We start from the raw sequence: 13,030 nt of genomic DNA, 5'->3' as shown, positions 1-13,030 counted from the left end.
CTTACAGCCAGGTCTGAGCGGGGAAGCAGAGCCCAGAGGAGATGGCAAAACCTGAAGGGAAGTGTAGCTGTTTCAGCACTGTCAAACCCAGCCATCCACAAATCATCTGTCAGGAGCAAGGGCCAGCACCTAGCCTGGTTCCCTGCTTGCTTAACCCCCCAGACAGTCTAATGAGGGCAGCTGGCCCCAATTTAGCCTCCTGAGTGGCCCAACCTCCCGATTGGCTGAAGGGATCAGCAGACCGGCTCTTAAGGCGAGCATCACAGTGCTGGCTGTTCAAAGCATTTGCCCATGGCTGTGATAGCTTCTGTGCCTGCTTTTTCCAGTCTTGGAACCAGCCCTGCTCCTGCCTGCCTCACTCCAGGAAAACTGGCTCTGGTTCCTGATTTCTGCCTCCAGTTCTCACCCGGATTCATGCACCAGCCACTAGGCACGATTGCCCAAGTCCCAGTCCTTGCAAAAGCTCCCCTGAAGGCCCCCCCGCCACCAAAATGCCACCAAAGACCCGGACCGCGGCCGGGCCAGGGCTCACAGGGCCTGGGGCAAATTGCTCCACTTGCACACTCCCCCCCCACCCCCGGGCAGCCCTGGCACATTCTAATTTTAAAAGTGATTACCTTTAAAGTAATAACACGTAAATGCTTATTTTGGCTTAAATTGGGGCATTAAATGACTGCTTGAAGACCCAGGCTTTCGTATTGAAAAACGTAAGTCTTTAGAGAGAGACGTCAGCATATAACCCAATCAATTTTGGAGAAATCTTCCACCAAAATGGAAGTTGATTAGAAAAACTGCTTGGCAGTTGAAGCAGATGAGAAAAAGAAGTGATCAGCCCAGAAAGAAAGTGTCCTGAACCTTTTTGCCAGAACGTAGCTTGAGAACAGAGAGACGATGAGAATTCAGATTCCATGGGGTGGATTCAGCTGCTTGAGATGTGAAGCACACCCCAAACGCTGAACTTTACCATCAGGTTTTAAGTTATTAAATGCTAAAAGAGGTTGGTACTTCAAGCTACCCCAAGGTCCTGAGAGTTCTGATCCTTGGGAAGTTCACAGGGGTGCTGACAGTTTTCCTGCTCTCTAGCTCAGCTACAGTGTGCTCTATTACACCTGCCAGCACCCCTTCTATGCACAGTAAGGCCTTGGGAGTGGCACACTTCTCCTGGGGACTGTCTAACACATGCCTGGAATGCTGAGGGGGGGTGAGGAGAGGACCCCCCAGTGACATTTCAAATGCACTTCTCCTGGCTCTTGCACTTCTGGCTGACAGACACACAGAGGGCATCAGGTTCTTCATGCATAGAGCAATACTTGGAACTTGGACAGTGGGAAGTCTTAGGGGAGCACACCCAAACGCACAGGCAGATGTGCACATTCATAGATTTCAAGGCCAGAAGGGACCACTGTGATCATATTGTCTGACCTCCTATCTAGCATAGGTCAGAGACCTTCCCCCAAAGAATTCCTAGAACAGACCCTTTAGAAAATCAAAGAAGCACTTGGAGAGCCCTAGGCCTAACCTGACGAGCCTTGTGTGGGACAAACCTCATCTATCACAGCATTTCTGGTTGGTAACCCACCTGTTACGCTATTGACTGCACTTCCTGGCTTACACGTGTCAAAATTTCAAAGTGATTTGTTCCCCTTTCATTGTCATTTAACCCAATGGGACCCAGGCCACGGCCACCTTTTGCTCCTCTGCCCCCATATCTGCAGGTGCCAGTGCATCCTTTGGGAAGCGTTGTCCTGAACCCCTGCTTCTAGATGTCAAGAAAGGAGAGTGATGCAGGAGACGCCCTGAATCCTGACTATGCAGCAGAGCCAAGCACAGAGCCCTAACGCTGCCAGGCAGTGACTCCCTTGGGAAAGTTTCCTATCTGTTCCTCCAGAGACGGCCCATCCTGATTCGTTCACCAAATGGAGCAGAAGATGCTCTGCAGTCAGGGGGGTTCATGCCTTAGCCAAGCCAATCATCAGCTCATGATTGTGACATGTTCCTGGACAGGCTGGGCTTCCTCCCTCTTCTGGGCTCATCTCTGATTTTTTTTTTCCCCCGGGGTGGAGGGAGGATCATATTTTTTATCTGTTGTTTATCTCAGCTGCATCCAAACACGAAGGCTGAAGCCATCAAGAAAAAGCATTTGGCGCTAGTGCTGGTGTCAGGAGCTGCTTTTGATTGACAAATGGGGGGTCCCTGTGGAGCTCATTAAACTCGACCTCAGCCCTCCCCCAGGAGGCCTCAACACAACCTCAACACAAGACTGATCAGCTTGAGTTTAGACCCCTGTTACTCTGCCATTAGAATACGCTGGCTCCTCTTCCAGTGTTTTCTGCAGCATTAATTCCGTTTGGAGGCACAGATGCTTTTCCTGCTAATGATAAGCCGCAGCGCAGGGTCAGCAGGAAGGTGGGTTAGTCAGCGCTGGAGGACACCCCAGGCACCTGACAGCGTGATTATTCATGAAGGCCTTCCTGCCTGCAGACACTTTCCTGCCTCCTCTCTGCTCCCATCCCCAGTTACAGTTGTTTCCTCTGGCTTGCTTGGGCAGTCCTGAAAGAAAAGGCCGCTGTCACAAAGTAAAACTTGTTTTCTTCAGAGCCTACAACTTGCCTGTGCTGCAGAGATAGATCAAACACTGAGTGGGCCCAATGCCTGATGTTGGGGCTGGCAGGAGAGGGAGTGATGGGGCACGAGCCAAATGACAGGGGAAAGATCTGCATGCCTAAAGATGGGGATGTGCAAATGGGCTGGATAGAAGCTGTGGCCACAGAAAGAGGGGCACTTCACCCATTTCCAGAATGGAGAGTAGCCAGCTGAAGCACAGACAGACAAGGTGTGGGCAGAGGCAGCCTGGGAGCCTCAAGTACAACGCTCACAAATGCACACCCTTTTACACATGTATGCACACCACACATAGAAGTCAGTTGAGTTTGGAGGAGAGTTTGAGAAATGGGGCACAAGGGGGGACAGAAGGCATGTGGCAACTGGGTCCGGGTTTCAGACAGACCTTGGGGGCTCTGTGGGGAGTAATAAGCAGTATGTGGAGCGGGAGACCAAACAAGAGGGAGCATTGCTCAAACTGGTTGTACTGAGACAGGGAGGTGAGGAAGGGACACAGCAAAGACATTGCTGGAATCAGTCTGTTGCCTTCACGTGCCTCTTCTCTAGCATAATGGGCACTGGTCAGTTTTAGGTGTGCAGTAGAAATTACCATATGTAAATGTTTCATTAGCACATGAATTGGGACAGGTGGCTTCATAGCCTTGCAGCCATGCGCATGCTGTGGCTACAATCTCCCGAATCTCTTCTGCTATTGTAGATGCATTCCTGGGTGCCCCCAGATTCACTGCAAAAGCAGTGTCCACAAAACGTCTCGGGCTGAGAGCATGGAAAGCCAATTCCCAAACACAGCAGGGGCTGCTCCCCATCTATTCAGGTGAATAACGGCTAGAAAAGCCTCGTCTGTACTGGGATTGCTTGCACTGGGGTCACTGACCCGATGTCAGTGCAAATCCCTAACAAAGACGTGCTGTTGTAATAATGATACCAGGCTTTTAGCTGCAGAGCTCAGATCATGGTACAGAGGAGCTCCGTATCATCATTGCCATTTTACAGATTTGGGAACTGAGGCACACAGAGGAGGAGTGACTAGCCCCTGGTGACACAGCAGGTCAGATGATGTCTCAGTCCATGTTTGGGGGGCAGCTGAAGAAGAGAAATTGCTGCGATCTTCCAGACAGCACCAGAGACGCTGTCAGAGCCTTCTTCAAATGCAAGCAGCTACCGCATGCCACAGCTAAACCCTCTCAGAGGAGGAAGATACAGGGGAGAGTATGCAAGGAAATCCCCTTCCTCCACCCTTCTCCTGCAGCCCCTCGAAGGAAGCGCTCTGACTCAAGGAAGCTTCTCCCACTCATCCATCAGTGGAGACAGATGCTAAGCAGGCCTTTATTCCATAAGCCTCAGGCCCAGCAAACGTGGAAACAAAAGCTTTTGCTCTCCCTCTAGATGTGAAGTAGAAGAACTGAGGGAGTCTCCTACCTGCTGCCCACACGGCTCTCTGGCACCCCTTGTGGGCCAATGGGGAAAACAGGGGTCCCTGTGCCTTGCATAATGTACCCCTGTCATGGTATAATTCTCCACTCTGAACCTTAGCATCCAAAAGATGGGGTACCAGCATGAATTCCTCTAAGCTCAATTACCAGCTTAGAATCTGTAGCGCTGCCACCAATCAGGAATTCCAGTGAATGGTACACTCTGGTCTCCCAAAAACCTTGCCCGGGGACCCCCAAGACCCAGTCCCTCTGGATCTTAACACAAGGAAAGTAAATCCTTTCCCCCACCGTTGCCTCTCTCAGGCTTCCCCTCCCTGGGTTACCCTGGAAGATCACTGTGATTCAAACAGAGAGGAAAATTCACCTTCCCCCCTCCTCCCCAATCCCCCTCCCAGACTCTCCCTGAGAAAGTAACCCTAACACAGAGAGAAATTAACCTTTCTCTCCCCCTTCCCTCCTTTCTCCTCACCAATTCCCTGGTGGATCCAGACCCAGTCCCCTGGGCTCCCACCAGAATAAAAAAAAATCAGGTTCTTAAACAAGAAAAGCTTTTAATTAAAGAAAGAAAAAACAGTAAAAATTATCTTTGTAAATTTAAGATGGAATATGTTACAGGGTCTTTCAGCTATAGACACTGGGAATACCCTCCCAGCCTAAGTATACAAGTACAAATTAAAATCCTTTCAGCAAATTACACATTTGAACTCCTTCCAGCCAAATACACATTTGCAAATAAAGAAAACAAACATAAGCCTAACTTGCTTTATCTACCTAGTACTTACTATTCTGGACATACAAGAGACTGTATCAGAGAGATTGGAGAGAAACCTGGTTGCATGTCTGGTCACTCTCAGAACCCAGAGAGAACAACAACCAAAAACTAACAGCACACACAAAAACTTCCCTCCCTCAAGATTTGAAAGTATCCTGTCCCCTGATTGGTCCTCTGGTCAGGTGACAGCCGGCTCACTGATCTTGTTAACCCTTTCCAGGCAAAAGAGATATGAAGTACTTCTGTTCTATTAACTCTTACTAATCTGTTTATGACACGCCCCCCAAATCGCTGACAGGGTGGAACCACACTGGCAGTGATTTCTCCCTAGAACTTTAGAACAAACAGATCAATAAACACATGCACCCTTACATAAGCTACTAATTATGTACAACTACAAGATTCTCCACATAGTAAGGACGATTTTTAACCAGTTGATTCTGGGAAACTGTCACGGGAGAGTGCATCAACTTCTTGATCTGTTGCCGCTGCAGACGTTCTAGGGTTGTGGAGAGGTTCACCTCTTCCACGGCACCGTCAATTTTCCCTTCATCGTAGACACCATCAGGCCACTCAGCATCATCTCCTCCCTGGGCTGTAAACTGACAAGCCTGTAAGTCTCTGGAATAAAAGGGCTTGAGAGAATTAACGTGGTACACTCTGAGCTTAAGGGAGGAATTGGGAAATGCTATGAGGTAGTTAACAGCTCCCAGCCACTCTTGGACCGTGAATGGCCCTTCCCATGATGCTTCCATCTTATGGGCTTGTTGCGCCTTTGAGACCATAAGCTGGTCTCCTACCTTGAAGGAACGCTCTCTGGTATGTCTATCATACCAGGCCTTTTGCTCTTTTTGAGCATCCTTTAGGTTTTCTTTAGCGAGAGCTAAAGAGTGTCGGAGGGTGGTTTGTAGGTTGCTTACAAAGTCCAGAATGTTAGTTCCTGGAGAGGGCGTAAACCTCTCCCATTGCTGCTTCACCAACTGTAATGGCCCTTTAACCTCGTGGCCATACACAAGCTCAAATGGTGAAAACCTAAACTGGGATGTGGTACAGTCCTGTAGGCAAAGAGCAACTGCTGCAACACTAGGTCCCAGTCATTGGGGTGTTCATTTACGAATTTACGTATTATGCTCCCCAAAGTTTCATTAAACCTCTCCACCAGGCCATTGGTTTGATGGTGGTAAGGGGTGGCAACCAAGTGATTCACCTCATGAGTCTCCCACAGTTCTTTCATGGTCCCGGCCAGGAAATTTGTCCCTGAATCTGTAAGGATATCGGAGGGCCAACCTACCCTGGCAAAAATGTCTATTAGGGCCTGGGACACAGTTTTAGCCCTAGTGTTGCCTAGAGATACTGCTTCTGGCCATCGGGTAGCAAAGTCCACGAAAATCAGTATGTACTGCTTTCCTCTGGGGGTCTTTTTTGGGAAAGGACCCAGAAGATTCACAGCTACTCGCTGAAATGGGACCTTTATTATGGGGAGTGGTTGGAGAGGGGCCTTGACCTGGTCTTGGGGCTTTCCCACTCTTTGGCATACCTCACAAGACCGGACATACTTGGCAACGTCCTTGCCCATCCCCTCCCAGTGGAAGGACTTCCCCAACCTGTCTTTGGTTCTGTTCAACCCAGCATGGCCACTGGGATGATCATGGGCTAAGCTTAAGAGCTTGCCCCGGTACCTAGTTGGAACCACCAACTGTTTTTGTGGATGCCAGTCTTCCCGGTGTCCACCAGAAAGAGTCTCCTTATATAAAAGCCCTTGTTCTATAACAAACTGGGATCGGTTAGAAGAGTTGAGAGGCGGTGGGATGCTCCGTGTCGCTGCCCAAGCTTTTTGAAGGCTGTCATCTGCTTCCTGCTCAGTCTGGAACTGTTTCCTGGATGCTGTAGACACCAGTACTTCCTTAGACTGTGGACTTGGGCTTGGTCCTTCGGGAAGCGATGTAGGTGATGGGGTTGTTTTCGTGGCTGGTGAACCGCTCTGCGCTGGTGCATCAGGTGGTATTTCAGGCTCTGGCTGAGCCTCTTGGGTATGGTTGTCTGCTGCTTCTGCCAGTTCAGGCTCGCTGGCGCCCTCTGGTGTTGGGGTTGAAGATGGGTTTGCAAGCACTGGCATCAGTGCTGGCAATGGTTCTGGTGCTGGTTGCGTTTCCAGGTTCAGGTCTGGGACTGGAGGTACTGTGGCTGTTGCAGTCGTTGGCAGGGGATCCGGGTCCACTACCTCTGTCTGGGTCTCTGCTAACACAGACGTGGCCCCTGTGGATGGCTCCGGAACAGGGATGGGTCTGGAAGCTTGCCTGGCTTGGCTGCGTATAACCATACCCACTTTACCTGGTTGGCCAAGTCTTCCCCCGGTAGCATGGGGATGTGATAATTGTTATAGACTGCAAAAGTCCACATTGCTGACCAGCCTTTGTACTGGACAGGCAGTTTAGCTGTAGGCAAGTTTACAGTTTGTGCCATGAAGGGGTAAATTGTCACTTGGGCCTTTGGGTTGATGAATTTGGGGTCCACTAAGGATTGGTGGATAGCTGACACTTGTGCCCCCATGTCTCTCTACGCAATAACCTTCTTTCCGCCCACTCTCAAAATTTCCCTTTGCTCCGAGGGTATTTGAGAGGCATCTGGGCCTGGGGATCTTTGGTGTGATGGTGGTGTAATGAACTGCACTCGGTTGGGGTTCTTGGGGCAGCTGGCCTTTATATGTCCCAGTTCATTACACTTGAAGCATCGCCCAGCTGACTGGTCACTGGGCCGAGGTGGGTTACTGGAGATTAGTGAGGTGAGAGAATAGGGCGTTGACGGCTTTCCTTGGGTTGTAGGTGGGGTCTTGGGTTGCCCTTGGTTATAGGGTTTATTGTCGGTATGACCCCTGTGATATTCACTCCCCTTGATAGTAGCTCTTTTCTTTTCTGCCACTTCCACCCATCTGGCTCCAATCTCCCCCACCTCAGTTAAAGTTTTGGGTTTCCCATCTAGGATGTACCTTTCTATTTCCTCAGGAACACCCTCTAAGAACTGCTCCAATTGTATTAGGAGGTGCATGTCGTCCAGAGATTTAACATTGGCTCCTGATATCCAGGCATTATAATTCTTTTCAATGTGGTAGGCGTGTCGGGTGAATGATACATCTGGTTTTCACGTTAGGGCTCTGAACCTCCAACGGGCATGCTCAGGTGTTAGCCCCATTCTGATTGTGGCCTTGGTTTGAAAAAGTTTATAATTGTTCATGTTCTCCTTAGGCATTTCAGCCGCCACCTCTGCTAGGGGTCCACTGAGCAGTGGCCTCAGCTCTATCATGTACTGGTCTTCAGTGATGCTGTACCCATGGCAGGTCCTTTCAAAATTTTCTAGGAAGGCCTCAGTGTCATCACCTGCCTTGTAGGTGGGAAATTTCTTGGGATGTGGAACAATAACTCGCGAAGGGTTGTTAGGATTGGCTGTGTTCTTCTGCTTAGCCTGTTCCAATTCCAGGGCCTGCGGGTGAGCCTCCCTCTGGAGTTTATCTGTCTTCTGTGGGCTGCCTCTTTTTCTTCCTTCTCTCTTTCCCTCTTTTCCCTCTCTTTTTCTTTTATCTCCAGCTCTCTCCTGTGGGCAGCCTCTCTTTCTCTTTCTCTCAGCTCCATCTCTTTTTGTTTTATTTCTAGTTCTTGTAGTTTCTTTTCCATGTCTCGCTTGTGGTCTGTGTCTTTGATTTGTTTCTCTGCCTGCAATTTTGCCTGTTCCTGTTTCAGGGTGTCCTTGGTAGTCATGGTGTCTGCTGTCTTGTGTTGGGGCGCCCTCTGCTGTTTACTGCCTGAAATGCTGCTTCTCTGTTGCCTCCTTAGGGTTGCTTAGCAACAGAGTCTTTTTTTAACTCCTTCTACCTAGCTATTCCCGACAGAGTTAGAAAGAAAAAAAACCATTCATTTGCAAATGTGTTTTGCTGGTGTATGGTGACTCACAACTGGAGTCCCTTTGTTTAACAAAGATCCTTGTTAAACCCTAATGCCTTTGCCTTCAGAGTACTCAGAAGGGAGAGACCAAAAAAACTTGCAGACCTTTGCTTTTAAAAACCATCTCCTCTAGCCTGCTTTACACACAGCTAGCAGGGAAAGAGAAAGAAAAGATCCTACTGGCTTTTGCTTCTAAACCCAAACCTCAGTCTGCCTGCAGATAGCTAGCAGGGAGAGAAATAAAAATCTCACTGGCTTTTGGATTCTATCTTATCTATCTATCCATCCCACATGCTGCACACCATGTCATGGTATAATTCCCCACTCTGAACCTTAGTGTCCAAAAGATGGGGTACCAGCATGAATTCCTCTAAGCTTAATTACCAGCTTAGTACTTGTAGCGCTGCCACCAACCAGGAATTCCAGTGCCTGGTACACTCTGGTCCCCCAAAAACCTTGCCCGGGCACCCCCAAGACCCAGTCCCTCTGGATCTTAACACAAGGAAAGTAAATCCTTTCCCTCACTTTGCCTCTCCCAGGCTTCCCCTCCCCGGGTTACCCTGAAAGATCACTGTGATTCACACTCCTTGAATCTAGAAACAGAGAGGAAAATTCACCTTCCCCCCTCCTTCTCAATCCCCCTCCCAGACTCTCCCTGAGAGAGAAAGTAACCCTAACACAGAGAGAAAATTAACCTCTCTCTCCCCCTTCCCTCCTTTCTCCCCACCAATTCCCTGGTGGATCCAGACCCAGTCCCCTGGGGTCTCACCAGAATAAAAAAAAAATCAGGTTCTTAAACAAGAAAAGCTTTTAATTAAAGAAAGAAAAAACAGTAAAAATTATCTTTGTAAATTTAAGATGGAATATGTTACAGGTCTTTCAGCTATAGACACTGGGTATACCCTCCCAGCCTAAGTATACAAGTAAAAATTAAAATCCTTTCAGCAAAATACACATTTGAACTTCTTCCAGCCAAATACACATTTGCAAATAAAGAAAACAAACATAAGCCTAACTCGCTTTATCTACCTAGTACTTACTATTCTGGACATATAAGAGACTGAATCAGAGAGATTGGAGAGAAACCTGGTTGCACGTCTGGTCACTCTCAGAACCCAGAGAGAACAACCACCAAAAACTAACAGCACACACAAAAACTTCCCTCCCTCAAGATTTGAAAGTATCCTGTCCCCTGATTGGTCCTCTGGTCAGGTGACAGCCGGCTCACTGATCTTGTTAACCCTTTCCAGGCAAAAGAGATATGAAGTATTTCTGTTCTATTAACTCTTACTTATCTGTTTATGACAACCCCAAACTGCACAATCCAGACCCATCTCCTGGCCCAAGAGCTCAGGCTCTGGGCCTGCTGCTTCCAGCTCGTGCCCCAGCAGTAGGGGCTCTCCCAGCATGCCATTCCCATCTTCCTGTGAGAGGAGAGCTGCAAGTAAAGGTGGGATTTTCTGCCAGTCGGGGCTCTGGCAGTGAACCAGCCAGCTCCTTCACCGGCCTAGCAGCAGACCTGGGAAGGCTGGCCATATGGAGTGGAGGACACACACCAGCAGGTACAAACAAATATACACTTCCACTTCAGTAGCCTCCTAGGTACAGTTTCTGGCAGCTCCTGCAGGGATGGGCAACAGGGCTCCTTGCTTCCTTCCTTAATAATGTGTGAATAAACCGCACCCCACAGCAGCTGTCTCTAATTGTTCTGAAGCCACCACTGTCCCAGCGGGAGGAGGAGGCGCTGCATTGGGAACCTCAGTCCCATTTCCAAGCTTTTCATGCAGCCATCACAGCCAGCTTGTCTGGCACGGATTATGGCCTGGAGACATTCCCAAGAACCCCTGCCCTTTAGAGAACTTAGCCCCTCTTGCATAGAGATAGGGCTAGTAAGCCTGCTTTGGCACCACTCCTCCCATTTCAGGAGCCTGTGAAGGGCTCTTTGCTGAGCAAGGAAAGGGTGCGCAGTAGACAGGCCAGGGAGGAGTGGGCAGTTTGGGGGAAGGTGCAGGGTGATACTTCCAAAGACGTCATCCCCTCCAAGGATCAAGGCATGGCATGGAGGAATAGGTCTTGGGCCTCCTAGGGCTTGAGTGGGATGCTTGGCTTATGACCCCAATCCCTAAAGGAATGAGGTAGACCTTTGGAACACAAAACCAGAAACATGTACTACATCAATTGGCCAGCAGGCACCCATCTTTCCCCTTCAAAGCAATTGGTAAGTCAGGCACGAGGCAAGACTTAAAGGTATTCAACCTATCATAGCCTTTGCAAGAGCAGGGGGAGGATTTGAACTCAGGGCCTTCAGCATCCACAACAAAAGTGAAACCTCAGCACCAGAAAGCTGCTTCCTGTCTAGCCCTTCCCCTCTCCTGTGGGGGAGCTTGTGCATTTTTAGGCAGGCAGCATAAATTCCCAAGTATAATTTAGCACAAGGGGCACGTGCCATTTCTAATACTTAAGCCAGACTCACTCACAGACACCGGTATTCGGAAAACAAACACCAGGTAAGAACAGGATCTGTGGGGGTCCAGCCTTCATGGCACCCATCATGAGCCCTTGAAGAAGGTACAGAGCAACCCCACCTCCATCATTAGCATTTGAGCCCTAAGCCTCCAGCATTCTAGCACAGCTTCTGCAGCTAAAGTAGCAAACTTAGTGTGATCAGCTAGCAGCAGGAGAAAGCTTTACTCCTTCCCCAGCGGCTCTGCTCCCAAAGTTCTTGTGCTGTTCCAGGAGATGGGAGAGCTTTTGCTCATAGTGATGATCTTAAAAAGGGACGTGGGCCATTGGAGCCACATGCTGATCTGTGCAGGGAGGAGCCTGGCTCCCGTGCTTCCTTGCCATCACAACTCCTCTTGTAGGAGTAGTGGATTGCCAGTGCACAATATGCTGCAGAGAGATGCTGGGACTGAGTGCATATACAGGGCTAGAATATTTGGGATGGGGAGGGAGTGCTGATGTGATGCCCAAATCCAGCTATTCTACCCAAGCCACAGATGAGAAACGGCAATTTTCAGCAGTTTATAACTTGGACAAATCTGAAGGGAGTTTCATGCGGCTAGCAGAATGTACCTCCCTCACCCCAGGGCCATCCCCACTGAAGGTCAAAGGCCTGCTGCCAGCAACGGAGCTGTACAACCTTTTAAAAAAAAATTTTAAGTTGCAATAATCTTGTATAACGAAAAGTGTTAGGCAGATTAAATATAGGGGCTGATGCCAGCTCCCCTTGTGTCTGTGAAGAGACTCACACACCACTGGCACTAAATAATAATAATTAATAGGTACTTACCAGGCCAGGCTTAATTAAGTTTCCCAATTCCTTATGAAACACTGCATGGCATTATTGTGATACTGTTGCCACCTAGTGGCTACTCCAAACATTGCAACATTCGAATAATTAATACATAGCTATTATATAGTGCTTTGCATAAATAGATATAAAAACACTTTAGAAAGGTCAGTATCATTATCTCCGTTTTACAGATGGGGAAACTGAGGCATGGGGGAGTGAAGTGCTGTCTCTAAGGTTACCCAGTAGCAGGGCCAGGAACAGTTCCCGACTCCCAGATCAGAGCTGTACCCACTAAGCAACATTGTAGTGGCAAAGGAATGATAAACAAATAATGTAAATACAAATATTATATTATATTATTATTTATTATTATTATTTGAACCTCATTGTTCTAGGTGGTTACAAATCCAGAACAAAGAGAGTCCCCTGGGACTAATGTTTAGAGCCAAAGTTTATGAAAAGTCCAAAGGGGTACTGTCAAAACATAATACATTGAATAGAGAGAAAGAAACAAGGCTGGGGGAAGGGAAATGGTTGGACATGAAAGCATCTTGATTTCCTGCCAGTACTATGCTTCCCGACCTGGTCTCTACAGCAGACAGTTACATGCCCCTTGGACAGCAGCAGGTTAGGATATTAACACACAGAATCAGCTGTGAAACAAAGCGAGACACGAGCAGGGTCACAAGGCCCAAACATTCAAAAACCATGAGTTAGGCCCCAAAACTCATGAGATTGACTTAAAAATAACATTCTGATTATTTGCTTTCTGATTTTTGAACCTTCAGGTTCATATTTTCAAACTTTTCTCTGCCACTACAGGGGATAGAAGCTTACTTGTTATGTAAATGAAGTCTGAGATTCTCATGTGATCACCTGACTCTAGGAGCTGGGGCTTTAAGAGAAACACAAGATATTTCAAGGTTCATGATAAAATCATGAGCTTGTGACACTGCAAGGAGCATTCTCTAAG

Source organism: Gopherus evgoodei, chromosome 2 (genome assembly GCF_007399415.2).
Source record: "Gopherus evgoodei ecotype Sinaloan lineage chromosome 2, rGopEvg1_v1.p, whole genome shotgun sequence".
Taxonomy (NCBI): Eukaryota; Metazoa; Chordata; order Testudines; family Testudinidae; genus Gopherus; species Gopherus evgoodei.
This window is presented reverse-complemented; position numbering follows the sequence as displayed.